This window comes from Adiantum capillus-veneris, chromosome 15 (genome assembly GCF_014529385.1).
Source record: "Adiantum capillus-veneris isolate H3 chromosome 15, ASM1452938v2, whole genome shotgun sequence".
NCBI classification, from domain to species: Eukaryota; Viridiplantae; Streptophyta; class Polypodiopsida; order Polypodiales; family Pteridaceae; genus Adiantum; species Adiantum capillus-veneris.
The window spans coordinates 125,802,035-125,815,297 of NC_140945.1; positions in this window are offsets into that span (position 1 = coordinate 125,802,035).

The following is a 13,263-nucleotide window of genomic DNA, read 5'->3' on the forward strand; positions in this document are numbered from 1 at the left end:
TATGGTCATCAATGAAAGAGACATAATACCTGCAACCATGTATACTTGCAGTATCGGTTGGACCCCAAACATCTGTATGCACCACCTCAAGTGGATTTTTACATACATTACGCTCATGTGGAAATGAGCCCTTTGACTGTTTTCCAAACTGGCATGCTGCACACACTTTATGCATACCATCCACCTTGAATTTGGGCAAACCTTTTACAATCTGTTTTGATTGCATGCTACACAATCTCTGCTCATTGACATGGCCAATGCGTTTGTGCCAAATGTCAACATCAGCCACAACACCTGTGCCCTGTGCAAATAATGCAGCTTTTACCTCAGGCATGTCTACATTCAGCGTAAACATTCTGCCCACACATTTGCCCTCTGTGATCAGCTTACAGCCATTCTGGAAATCTTCTACATAACAGCCATTTGGATTGAAGCGAACCTGCAAACCCTGCTCAACCATTTGTCCAACAGAAACAAGATTCTTTGTAATGTTTGGGACATGAAGTACATCTGCTAAGTACTTTGATTTCCCACTCTTCGTATTTAGAGGTATGTCCCCTACATGAGCAATGGGGTGAGCTGTGTCATCTCCTGTCTGCACATAGCTTGACACATCTGGTTTGCGCATATCTCTAAACCACTCTCCACGAGATGTCATGTGATTAGAGGCACCTGAATCCACGTACCAAACATCATCTTGGGTGGAATTCTCTGCAGTCATTGTATTCATTATATGCTTCATAACAAACATGCGCTCGTTTTTGCTGTCATCTGCATCTCTGCTAGTAGATGCATAGTTGCCCTGCTCTCTCTTTCCACTTGCTTTTCCCTTTGGACAATCACGTGACATGTGACCTCTTTCACCACAAGTACAACATTCTCTGCTATCTAGAGTATGTTGCTGCCTGCTTGATCCTGCACCACGACCTCTTTGACTCCCCCTGCCTTGAGACTGGTTTCCCCTGCCACCTGTATTGTTTTGATTTGATTGACCTTCCAGAAATTGGCCCCTGCAACCCCTTGGGCCTCGACCACGACCTCTACCTCTACCTCTGTTGGAGTTAGAATAGAAGGCCTGTTCAGAATTATTTCTTCCATGAGAAGAAGATGTGTCAAGGTTCTTCTCCTCCAGAATAAGCATAGAAATCAAATCTCATAACACGGGGATGTCGTCTCTTGTATTCATGGAAGACCTGAAATGTACATACTCATCTCCTAGACCATCCAAGCATGCACGGACAATGTCATCATCTTCCACTGAGACTTTAATAGATCCAAGAGCCTCAATGATACTCTTGATCTTCAAAGCATAATCATTGATGGAGAGGTTGTTCCTCTTAACCTGATTTAGCTCCGACTTTAGTTGAAGCTTCTTGGCCTTGGTGTTCACCTCGAACACTCTGCCTAAGTTTCTCCATGCAATGGTGGGGGTTTCAGCATCCTGTAGATAGCCCATCATGCCATCTGTGATGCTCATAGAAAGCCAATACATCACTTTTCTCTGGCCTTGTTGCCAGTCCCTCAAAGCTTTCCTTTGTTCTGTTGTAGCATTTGCCTCGGGAATCTCTGGTTCCTTTTCATTGTCTCCTTCTACATAGTCCCAATAACCTTTTCCTTTTAGGAAATTTGTTATTCTGAACTTCCATGCAGGGTAGTTATTTTTCTCAAGCTTCTCAGTAACAATCTGAGTGAAACTGTCAGACATCTTGAAGCACTAAGACAAAATAGCTGCAATCTGCAAAAACCTGCAAATCTGCTGAACCTGCTATCGTGGTACCTATAACGCTTCCTACACTCAACGAGTGTCCACAATCAAACGTACATACAACCACTGTACTTGTACAGCAAATCTCTGTGTACTGCACTTTGGAGACCTGTTCAGAAACTTGGACGAAAAACCCCTAAAAAAAATTTCGTTGCGCGAGGCGCCTTCCGCATCTGGTCGTGGATTGCGAACGAAGGGATTGTGATGCTCTTGCTCTCTTAGCCTCTCTTGCCTACACCAGGATCTGATACCATGTAAAGAATGAGGATGCAAGAGAGCTACACAAGACAAGCACAAAGCACACAGAGATGGAAAGCTTCTTCTTCTTCTTCACAGAAAAGAGAGTACAAAATGACTAAGTGCTAAAGCTGAAAAGTAGCACATATGTACATGCGGTCACTAAGTGTGAACTCTCTAGAAGCGTACTAGGCTGGCACTATAAGTGTAGTCTAGCTGTAGAATCACTGGCAGAGATCCTCCGTGTCGGTCACCTAACGCGCCAGTGAGTAAATGCCGTAAGCGGCCAAGACCCGTAGTGGATGCCAGCTCAAGGTGTAGAGCTCGACATCTCAACACAAACATGGTCCACACTATGTAGACATTAGTAATTTGTTGATCAACTCTCCATATTCTAAATTATGCTTCTAGTGAGTCTAAGTGCTAGTGCATTATGGTTAGGAACGCAAGAATCACTAGAAGACACATGAAAGTTACTAGCAAAGAGAGGCAAAAGAAGGCTATCTTGGTAGACCTTTGTTGGGATGACACCTTCATTTTCTCTCAAAAGAAGATCCCTTTCTTTTGTCCCCTTGAGCAAGGAAAATACTACGAGCACATCCATGATTACACTTTTATCAATCCCCCTATTAGGTTCGTCTCACTCGAGCACCCACCCTAGTATATCTCTATTTGTGGCCATAAAATTTGTTGTTGTATCAAGCCTTCAAATACAAGGGTAGAGATTCCATTTTCTATGAGGATTGTCAATTATTAGTTTCCATCGCGTCGTCCTATTATGCCTTTTATTGCTGGTCACTAGCCTTTTGCCCACACCTCCTTGAGACATTGCCTCAACCTCTAGCTTTCATGCTTTGCCTTCCCTGGCTTGCGAGAGATATACACAAAATCTCCCATATTGTGTGTGTGTGTGTGTGTGTGTGTGTGTGTGTGTGTGTGTGTGTGTGTGTGTGTGTGTGTGTGTGTGTGTGTGTGTGTGTGTGTGAGAGAGAGAGAGAGAGAGAGAGTCAAATGAAAGAGGAAAGAAAAACGACCGACTGAATTTTGAGGGGAATAGTAAAAGTAGTTAAAATTTTCTCCAAGTTTTCAATATCTCGTCTTCAGTAATATTTAAATGGAAATGAGAACACAAGCAAAAGCAAGATGATGATGCCTAACACCCATGGATGATCTTGACATTCATCCAAGAAAAATTCTGCAGACTTGCTGGGAGAGTGGGTTGTTGGATTACAAAATGTTATACATAGACTTACAAATGTTATGGAAGCGGCTCCCAATTGAGCGTGCAACGTACCTCAATATATATTCTAGAGGTGGGCATACCAACAATGACAATACGTCTAGAAAATGTCTTGTGCATAGAACTTTGATCATATCTCCTCAAAGAGATGGTCATTGTTGAATGAAAGTGGGTACAAGTGATTCCTCTACTGCTTTTTCTTTTCTTTCAAGGATTATTTGTGAGCTGATGTGCGATTTTCATGTGGTACTCGATAGTGGTGTCAAAAGATGCAGGTTCTCATTCAGGGGGACACCCCAGTGGTGCTGAGGGTATGCCATTTGGCGTGTTGTTGTTAGTTGTCTCATGATTGTACACTTACAAAGCATGGTGAAGCAGATTCTCACACATTAAAAAGAGCTTGAGAGATCTATCAACATGAGTCAATAAGGTGTTTTTTGAATGGGCAATGTTTGGGCTTTGCAAGATCTGTTAATTAAGCGAGGCCAACAATTGGGAGAAGTGAGGATAATCGATCCTAATGGTGGAGGTGGGATAGGTCACAAGGCGGATCCCTCTCTGCTCAAAGGAGGATGGTGTGTGTGAACAAGACTGGGATCCTCATTTGATTTAGAATTCAAGAGATTTGGTGGGATTTCAAAACTCCTCAAACTAGTCCACAACGGACTATTTTCAAGAGTTTTGGGACCTCTTTCAGACCACACATAGAGAGAAAGAGAGAGAGAGAGAGAGAGAGAGAGAGAGAGAGAGAGAGAGAGAGAGAGAGAGAGAGAGAGAGAGAGAAGGAGGCTCCAAGTTTTGTAATCTCTATCGCTATGGAGAGCTCACATCTATCGGCAAGGCCACACCTCTTGTCGTCTTTATATTGTCCTATATTTCTTCCCTACAAAGCAAGGTTGAGAGTGTTGGATTCCTTCCTATAGAGTGCTCATCGCAGCCTCAAAAGAAATGCACGACTCAGCATAACAAGACTCGTCCCGAGTATCACAACCCTTATAACAAGAACCGCAAGTCAGCGGTGTACCCCCCATTCCCTTATCCTCCCCCTGCAATTGTCCTCGGCTAGGGTGACAAAGATGATGATGCTACTCTTGCCTCCGCTCCTGTTGGTGTCTACAATTGAGCATGCGATAGTGGGTGTTTAGTGGGTGATCAAAGAAACATGATCAATCATGCTTGCGAGACAGACATTCACTAGGGATAGAGACATGGCTGCTCATAGTCTGATGCTGAGTGTGTGTTCAATCTGTTATTTTTCTTGGGTAACTTTAGTTGCTACATAATTGTTTGTAACTATTGACATATATGTAATTGGGTAATCCAGTTTGGATATGATGCCCTTTGGTCTTCAAGTAATTCAAACGAAGTATTATATATCTATATCTATATCTATATATATCTATATATCTATATATCTATATATATATATATATATATATATATATATATATATATATATATATATATATAGAGAGAGAGAGAGAGAGAGATTTCCTTGTGTCCATATCATCTTCCTCATGCATAATCTTTGATTCCAGCTCTTTACGCAGCAAAGCAATTTTAGCCTCATTGCGGCTTGCATAAAGACCAACCAAAATATCCCAAGCCTTTTTGCAGATTTTGCTGAACGAATGTGAGGAAAAATGGTGTGCTTCACAGACAACGCAATCAATGCATGAGCCTACGCATCCTTTACATCCCAACGAGATTATTTAGTCATAGGCAAAACAACTCTAATAGCAGTAATCCTTGCAACAAGACCTGCAATATCCTCAACATCACCTGCATCCTCAGAACCAGGAGGTACATCAATGCCCTGCACAATATTCCAAACTCCCTTTGACACAAGAATATGTTGCATCATGTAAGCCCACATAGGGTAATTGTCCCCATCCAACCTGTCCTCAGCAGAGCAAACATCTTGAACACATCTGTGTTGTTGTCAACCATGGTAAATGTTGCACCTAATGTGAAAACTGCCCGAAAAGAGGAGAAATGTAGCGGGAACAACACGTGCTATATAGCACAAATCGTAGAAGATTGTAAGACACCTGTTATGCAAAAAATGGCATTGATAGAAACTCTGCACAAAATGACGAAATAGCCTGTGCAGCACTACCTGTAGTGGAAACGGAGGCCGAAATGAGCCCGAATCAAAAATTTGAGTAGACTTAGCTCTATGAGCCTACCCAAAAAAAATATCGACTTGCAAAAGCTCGCCAAAGCTCACTGAAATTGAAGAAAGTGAGTAGGCGTGTGCTGGAGCTGCTCGCGACTAAGCTGGGAGGATGCAACCTGCTTTGATACCAATTGTTGGAATTAGGGTTGCAGAGAAACGCACACAGCTTGGAGAAGACGAAGGAAGCTCAAGGCATACAATAGAGAGTGTGTTACTTAGTGTGCAATGGAAAGATAGATAGCCCTAGAGTGATGGGCGTATATACAATGCACGGGGGGAAAAACCTCCTAACGAGAGAAAAAACGCCCCGGCGGTCCTAATGTGTTCACACACATCACTACCACATGTGTATGGTAACATTGATTTAATGGAACCTCTCCGTAAGCAATATTCTAGCTCTAGATAAAGCTATTTTTCTAACGGCCATTATGGTGCATTAGGTTACTGGTTACTGCCGTGATTTTGGTAGAGCTCTGCCGTAAGCACTACACTGCCTGAAAATTGTTTTTTAGGGAAGTAATGGGGTGGTATAATACACCCTTGACACTCACAGGTAAAGGAATGGTCGATTGGGTAAGACTAGCCCCAAAGGGCAACTGTTTCTTTGTACTTTGTAGACTGTTTACTGCATACCTTGGAGTAACTTTTGTTCCATCAAATACCAAATGCATATCAGGATACCAACGTAATGTAGGGTGCCACTTTTTATGTTTTTCATTGGGGCGTGACAATTTTTTAACTTTGTTAAGGCTAGGAGTATTGGGTTTAGTATATTTTCTTCTCATTTGGCATACAAACTGAGCTATGATGGATTCTGTATGCCCAAGTGGGAATGTGAAATTTGGGTTTGCTTGATAACATAGCCGAGTTTGATACCTTTAACTATCAATGGAATTTTTTGTTGTTAAGAGATATTTGAAGACATTGATTTAGGATACTTTATGGCTTCATGGTACTTAAAAAAGCTAGAGGAGTTGGAGCTTTACAAATCTAGCAAAGTAATTCTAATATTGAAAGATTGCTTTATGAGATGATGTGGGGATTAAGGCACTTGGATCAGAAGGGGTGGTGGCCTGCTGATCAGAATGATATGTATGCTAATATCTATTTAAGGTCTAAATAAAAAATGGGGATATATAGAAACCATACTTATAAGTACTTTTATAAATCTTTGGGATAATAAACTTTTTTACAAAAAAAACCAAAGAACTGGAATACATGAACACTCTCGACAATGGTTTTAAGTTTAAAAAGTTGTAAGTTGGACATGGATAACAATTGATATAGTCCATTGACACCTGTAAAACACATCCAAGGCTAACGTATTTGCTGTCTTGTTTGGAAGGATGCAGGCAAGGACTCTATCCTTTCTTGGAATTTTATTTGGCTTAAAGCAAATGTCTGTCCATGATTACACTTGCTCCTACTACTTGGGAAGTACTTCTTTAATGAGTCATTATCGTTGTATACTAGAATGAGGCTTCATTCTCATAAGCCATATACAAAGATAATTCTAAGACTAAGTTGTTTTTGTATTAATCATTGCCTTTTCTCTAACGCCAGTTGTCTTTCGAATGTTAAAGTTCATTTATGTCTTATTATTTAAGTAAAAATAGTGAGAGAGAGAGAGAGAGGCACTTCCTACACACACGGACAGAGAGAGAGAGGCACTTCCTGCTCTGCGCACTTGAGTTCACGCACGACATCTCTCTCTCTCTCTGTACCCCTCCATTCTTGTTCCCACATATAAAATCTCTCTCCCCCTCTCCCTCACTCCTCCACGTGACATCCCTCCCTCCCCCTCTTTTGCCTTTTCTTTCCCATTCAAATCGAGGGATTTTTGGAGATACCTCATGATAAACCCCAAAACCAAAATTTGCCACACTTACTCTTATTTTTCTCCACTAAAAATATCTATTAATTATGAGATTTGTTTCTAAGGAAATTGCTAGGTTAATAGCCAAAATTTAGAATTTCACAAGATTCCTTAAACAGAATCTTATTGGATTCCATAGGCTTGTGTCGCATGGGATTTTAGTCGTCGTCTTCCACCACAGGCCCTTGTGCCCAATAGCTCATGAACTTGTGTGAAGGTTGGAAGAGAGAGAGAGAGAGAGAGAGAGAGAGAGAGAGAGAGAGAGAGAGAGAGAGAGAGAGAGAGAGAGAGAGAGAGAGAATGCATTTCCATTTCCACACTTAGGTGATGGAGTTTATAGCCAATGAGGATCTGCTTGCCTACGTAGAGTGTGTGTGTGTGTGTGTGTGTGCGTGTGTGTGTGTGAGTGAGTGAGTGAGAGAGAGAGAGGATGGTGCCTCTCAGTTGTTTCCTTGTAGTCCAGCATGAAGGATGTCTGGCAGGGCTAGATAGAAGACTGTAAAAAATCTCTTAATTGTTAGCCTCCAACATAGTAAAAGATAAAGACTTTTAAAAGATTCTGTCGATGATGGAATGCACGTTTATTCCCCCCAATGGGGAATATAAAAAAATGGGAGATACCTACTAGGGCAACTAGTGCCCGCAAAAAAATGTACAAATTTTGGTAGACAACGGCCCAAACAAGAGTTTATCCCTTTATGTATCAAAATTTTAAAGGATGCATCAATTTTTATACTTTGATGCGTGACATTCTATCAAGTTCTTTTGTCAATACAAGCCACGAACTAAAATGAAAAGAAAACTGGTAAAAGGCAGCATTGAGCGAAACTGGAGACATATATTTTTGGAAAATACACCAAAGGTAAGGATTTTTGTGATGCTTTGGAGAGAGAGAGAGAGAGAGAGAGAGAGAGATGGAAGCCTCATTGGGTTGGTGCACAATCATGTAGTGCGGCTACTTTTCAACTATTGAGGAAAAGAGGGTAATTTGATTTCATCCATTTTTAAAGCCAGTTTTTGGCTTAAAGCTAGTTTGGCTTTTTAGTTTTAAGCTAGTGATAATAGATTACTTTTTCAAAAATCTCTAGTACATAGCAGTGGTAGATACACCTAAACAAGTTGCCAATAGTCTTCATGTGGTATAGTGTGCCTTTTAAGTCTTTGTATGGATATGGGATGGTCGTGTTAGGTTGTTGAGCCTTGGAGGAGAGTCATTGGGAATGTGTGTGTTGCCTGATCATCGTAGCTCCACAAAAAATCAAGAAGAAGTAGTGGTAGTAAGTGGTGTGCCTACACTTGGGCTAGAAGGATTTACATGCTCCATTTACAGTGACCTATTGTCAACTCATATGTTAGAGTTTGAAAAAGTAATCCAATTGAAACAATGCACCTATCAGGCACCTAATGTGCTACAACCATGGGTCCAAACCCTAAACATGGATAGAGGGGAGGAAATCTCTAGTACATAGCAATGGTAGATACACCTAAACAAGTTGCCAATAGTCTTCATGTGTTATAGTGTGCCTTTTGGGTCTTTGTATGGATATGGGCTGGTCGTGTTAGGTGTTTGAGCCTTGGAGGAGAGTCATTGGGAATGTGTGTGATGTCTGATCATCGCCGCTCCACAAAAAATCAAGAAGAGGGATTGGTAGTAAGTAGTGTACCTACACTTGGGCTAGAAGGATTTACATGCTCCATTTAGAGTGACCTACTGTCAACTCATATGTCAGAGTTTGAAAATTAAAACAATGCACCTATCAGGCACCTGATGTGTTACAACCATGGGTCCACACCCTAAACATGGACATAGGTATCTTATTTAAAACTACTGTTCAATTGCTTTGAGTGTTCAATCTTTGTGGTGGGTCTCGCTCGGTAAAGTTTGCTCGGTGTATGGTAAGACTCCATTGTTATCAGGCCTATGTGAAGGTCTTGATATCCTTAGATAGTCCATCCAAAATAGGATCCAAGTATTATGGTTATACACTATTGGTTAAGCATTGTCCTCGAGTAGTTTACCCAAAAAATGTGGTCACTAACTTAAGGGATTTTCACTTTCAGGGATTTGTACCCAATTGGATCAACTACATCCATAAGCAATATATACAAAGAAAATTCATTCACCAAGTAAACAAATTGAAGAGATTTGAGCCTAAAACTCGATGAGCACTTCTTTCTTTTGGGTACAAGTTTACAAAGTGATTTCAATTAGTTCAATCATTAGGTCATAAATACATTAAAAGAGGCTATTTATCAAATATACAAAAAAGCCAACTCCAATTGTACAACAATGCTAGAAAGAAGGCACAAAAGAAACATCTATCATGCCCAAAGCTGTATGAAGAAGGTTGCATCATCAACATAAAGAAATGGATACAATGAAGCTTTTTTTTTCACATGCTTTAATACATCACATATGCTTGTCTGCACAAAGTTGTTGTAAAAGCGTGTATTGGTAAACTTTGAACAAGACCAACAAACAACTTAATTTGGATATGTCAAGAGTCCACACAAGCATCTCATCTAGAGAACATTGTCCAAATTTCATCCAACAAAATGGGTAACTCAAAGTCACAACCTTAAAGACAAGCTGATAGCACCATACCTTCAAATGATCTCACATGAAAATGAATGGAAAACATTTGCTTTATATTATTCCAAAAAATGTGGACACAAGATCAAAGAGAAACACATGAGGAAGAGTTTCCTTTCCTCACATACATCCACCACATATATAGAAGCAAAGATTTTGGACTATGATTTTTAATCAAGTAGAGGAGAACCTGAGGATTGTCCCCACACAAATACTTTTGCATATAAAGGCAATATTTTAGTCAAAGTGGAGAATGAAATTGCATCTGAAGAAGCTTGCGGCCAATTGGATGCCACAACCTATTGAAACAACTTGAGGAATCAAGAGTACTTTTATGACAAACATATTTCTTTTATTATTAGAATGAACGAAAGGAGTATGTATAGGTCACCCACCAATCTTTGTACAAGTAATGTAGATTCTCAATAGTAGTAAGATAATGCATCTAAAGAACATAATCAAATTTCTTTTGCAACGAACCAAATGAGAACGAGCTTTAAAGAAAACATCAATCTTACATCATTTGATGGTCTTTAGTAACAAAATTGGTGTCCCACAGATATGCAATCAAGACAATGCCTTTATTATGCAGATACGTGGCAGGTTTTATTTCTTCTAAAACAAGTTTAGGAAACATCAAACCACACCATAATGAATGGTCAACGAAAAAATTATCCATGTATCACACGGAGCCATTCCAATGCATTATTGTCAATCTAGCCACAAAGCCAATAAAGAAAACAACAACAAAGGAAAATAATTTTGTGTAAGCACCCTCTCTTTTCAACCAACTATAACAATCAAGCTATATAATTTACAAAAATATAAATAATAAAAGAAGCAATTGAAGATAGAAAGCCAAACTCTTCTTACCTAACTACGGAATCTATGGTCACCTCGATTCAAACCGTAAGCCGATCGAGTAATCTTGCTAGACTCCAGCAATGATAACCATAAGATCTCATTTTTCATTTTTGCATCATGAAGATCAATAAAATTAAGCTTCCCCAATGTCGCCCAGCTCTCTTGCCCCATTTCAAACTCATAGCTTTATCAAACCACTCTTTACCATGTTGAGGATCAACAATATTCAAAATCTGCCACATAACTTTCATAAAAAAAAGCACTTAAAGACAAACAATACAACCTAGCCAAAAGAACCATAACTTTCCAACACAATCCCCATATTTAGTGTACATTTATTTGATTATGTGTTTCTCTTCTTGTTTCAGATCCTGTGGCAATAGAGTATCTTTCTTGCTCTCTATCTTACTTTGGAGCTCCATTGACATTTGAACCTTTCAATAAGTATTCAATGAAAACATTAAAATCACAAAGCAATCAGATTTAAATTCAAGAATGTAGTGCACTTACATCAAATAATAGACGAGTAAGATATCTCCATGTAAGAGGATACCAAGGCTTTTCCCCTTTTCTTCCTCTTTTTTGGAGAGTGTCAATGAGTTTTTGATCTACCTCTGGTAGTACACGGAGATAATCTTCATGATCGGCCGCACAAATATTTGAGCAATTGACAAGTTCATCTCTCAAATGAGAGGTAACCAAAGCATGTGTGTTCATGCTATAAAAATAAATATAAAAAAATTTAACAAGGGCCAAAATAATATAGATACATCAAACAATGCACTTGATTGAGCATTTTACTTACAAGTTCATTCTTTGAAGACTAGTCAACAATGCAATCTCTGACACCTTTGTAGCATCAATGATCGTACACAAAACTCTACAATGCCTCTCTTTGTTTGTAGAGTACATTTCATTAATGGCTTCTCGCCAAGCAACAGTTCGATGATTCCCTTCCCACACATAGAACATTTTTTGGGCAAGGGATTCAAATTGTGGATGTGCAATCACCTCTTCTTCAAACTCTAAATTGACTTGTTTCCATATTCGATCCCACCCATCCATAACAGTATCTTACAAAAAATAGACATACTATTTACTTATGATCATCAAAAGAAATGAACAAAGGTAAAAATAAGAAAGCACACCTGTGACTAACGTTTCTTCCATTTGACATGTAGACAATGACACTATAAATGCACCCTTCTCTTTGATGTAGCCTTTTCTGGCAAATGCAGACCTCAAGCCACTTACATCTGACCTTAAACCTCAAACTTTAGCATGTGGTATAAGTATGCAAAGAGGTATGAGAGGACATTCAAAGCAACTAAAAACTCTTGTTTTACTTAGAATGTCCTCTCCCCGGTCCAAGTGCAATGTGCTATCATCCTCATCTGCAACACTTGGACGTATTTCAGGTCTCATTCTAAATGGAACTATCTGCATAGCAACTTCAATTGTATCTATCTCTTGGTCCATATCATGCAAAGAACCCAAACTAATATCATGACTATCGCTCTCATATGGCAACTCCATCTCCGCCACCGAGCTTACTTGATCACTACAAACATGTTTTGAAACTGATGCACTCCTGCCACGTCTTCTTGAACCTCCCCGAGCAGAAGAGGGACTACATTCACAAAAAAACAATACCTTCAAAAATAATACTAACAAAATTTCTATTAAACAGTCTTTATTAAACAATTATAATAAAGACGTTTGTACATTTGAATTAAAAATTCATGTTTGATAACTTACCTATTTACAAACTTATGCAACTCTATACGTTGAGATACTGCTCTAAATTGTCCCACGTCGATGCGGTATAGTTTCGAATAGTGTCTCTAGAGTTTCAATTTATGAAAATGATATAAGGAAAACCCAACCTCAAAAGAAAAATTTGTTCGAAATGTGTGGCTAAACATGTTCGAGGTTAGCTTCTCCACATTGTAGATCCTTGCCCAACATGCATAAATAACCCAATAAATAACCTTTTAAGCAAAATGATATCGTTCCATTCTTTTTCATCTCTTAATCGGACAAATTCCTCTATCATACCCAAACACAGTCCTAGAACATGCCGCGTCGGCGTGGGACTGGTTATGACACTATCCCATTGAAAAAATTATTGCATGCTTGCCAAATTATTATTCCATTGTTACAATACCAACCTAGCCGGACACAGTCCTAGAATGTGCCACGTCAGCGCGGTACTGGTTATGCCACGATCCCATTAACCCTAAACCGTTACAGCTTGCCTAATAAACATTCCATTTTCCCAATTCCAACCAAGCCAGACGCAGTCCTAACACATGCTGCGTCGGTGCAGGACTGGCTATGCCACGATCCCATTGAACAAAAATACAAAGAATGTTAGGAAATAAGACGTAGCTAAATAGATAATTGAGTAGATTACTTAATGGAGAGAGACAGGTTTACATACACGAGATTATAGAGGTAGAGAGAGAGAGAGAGAGAGTACACACGATATACGTGGTTCACCCAATGT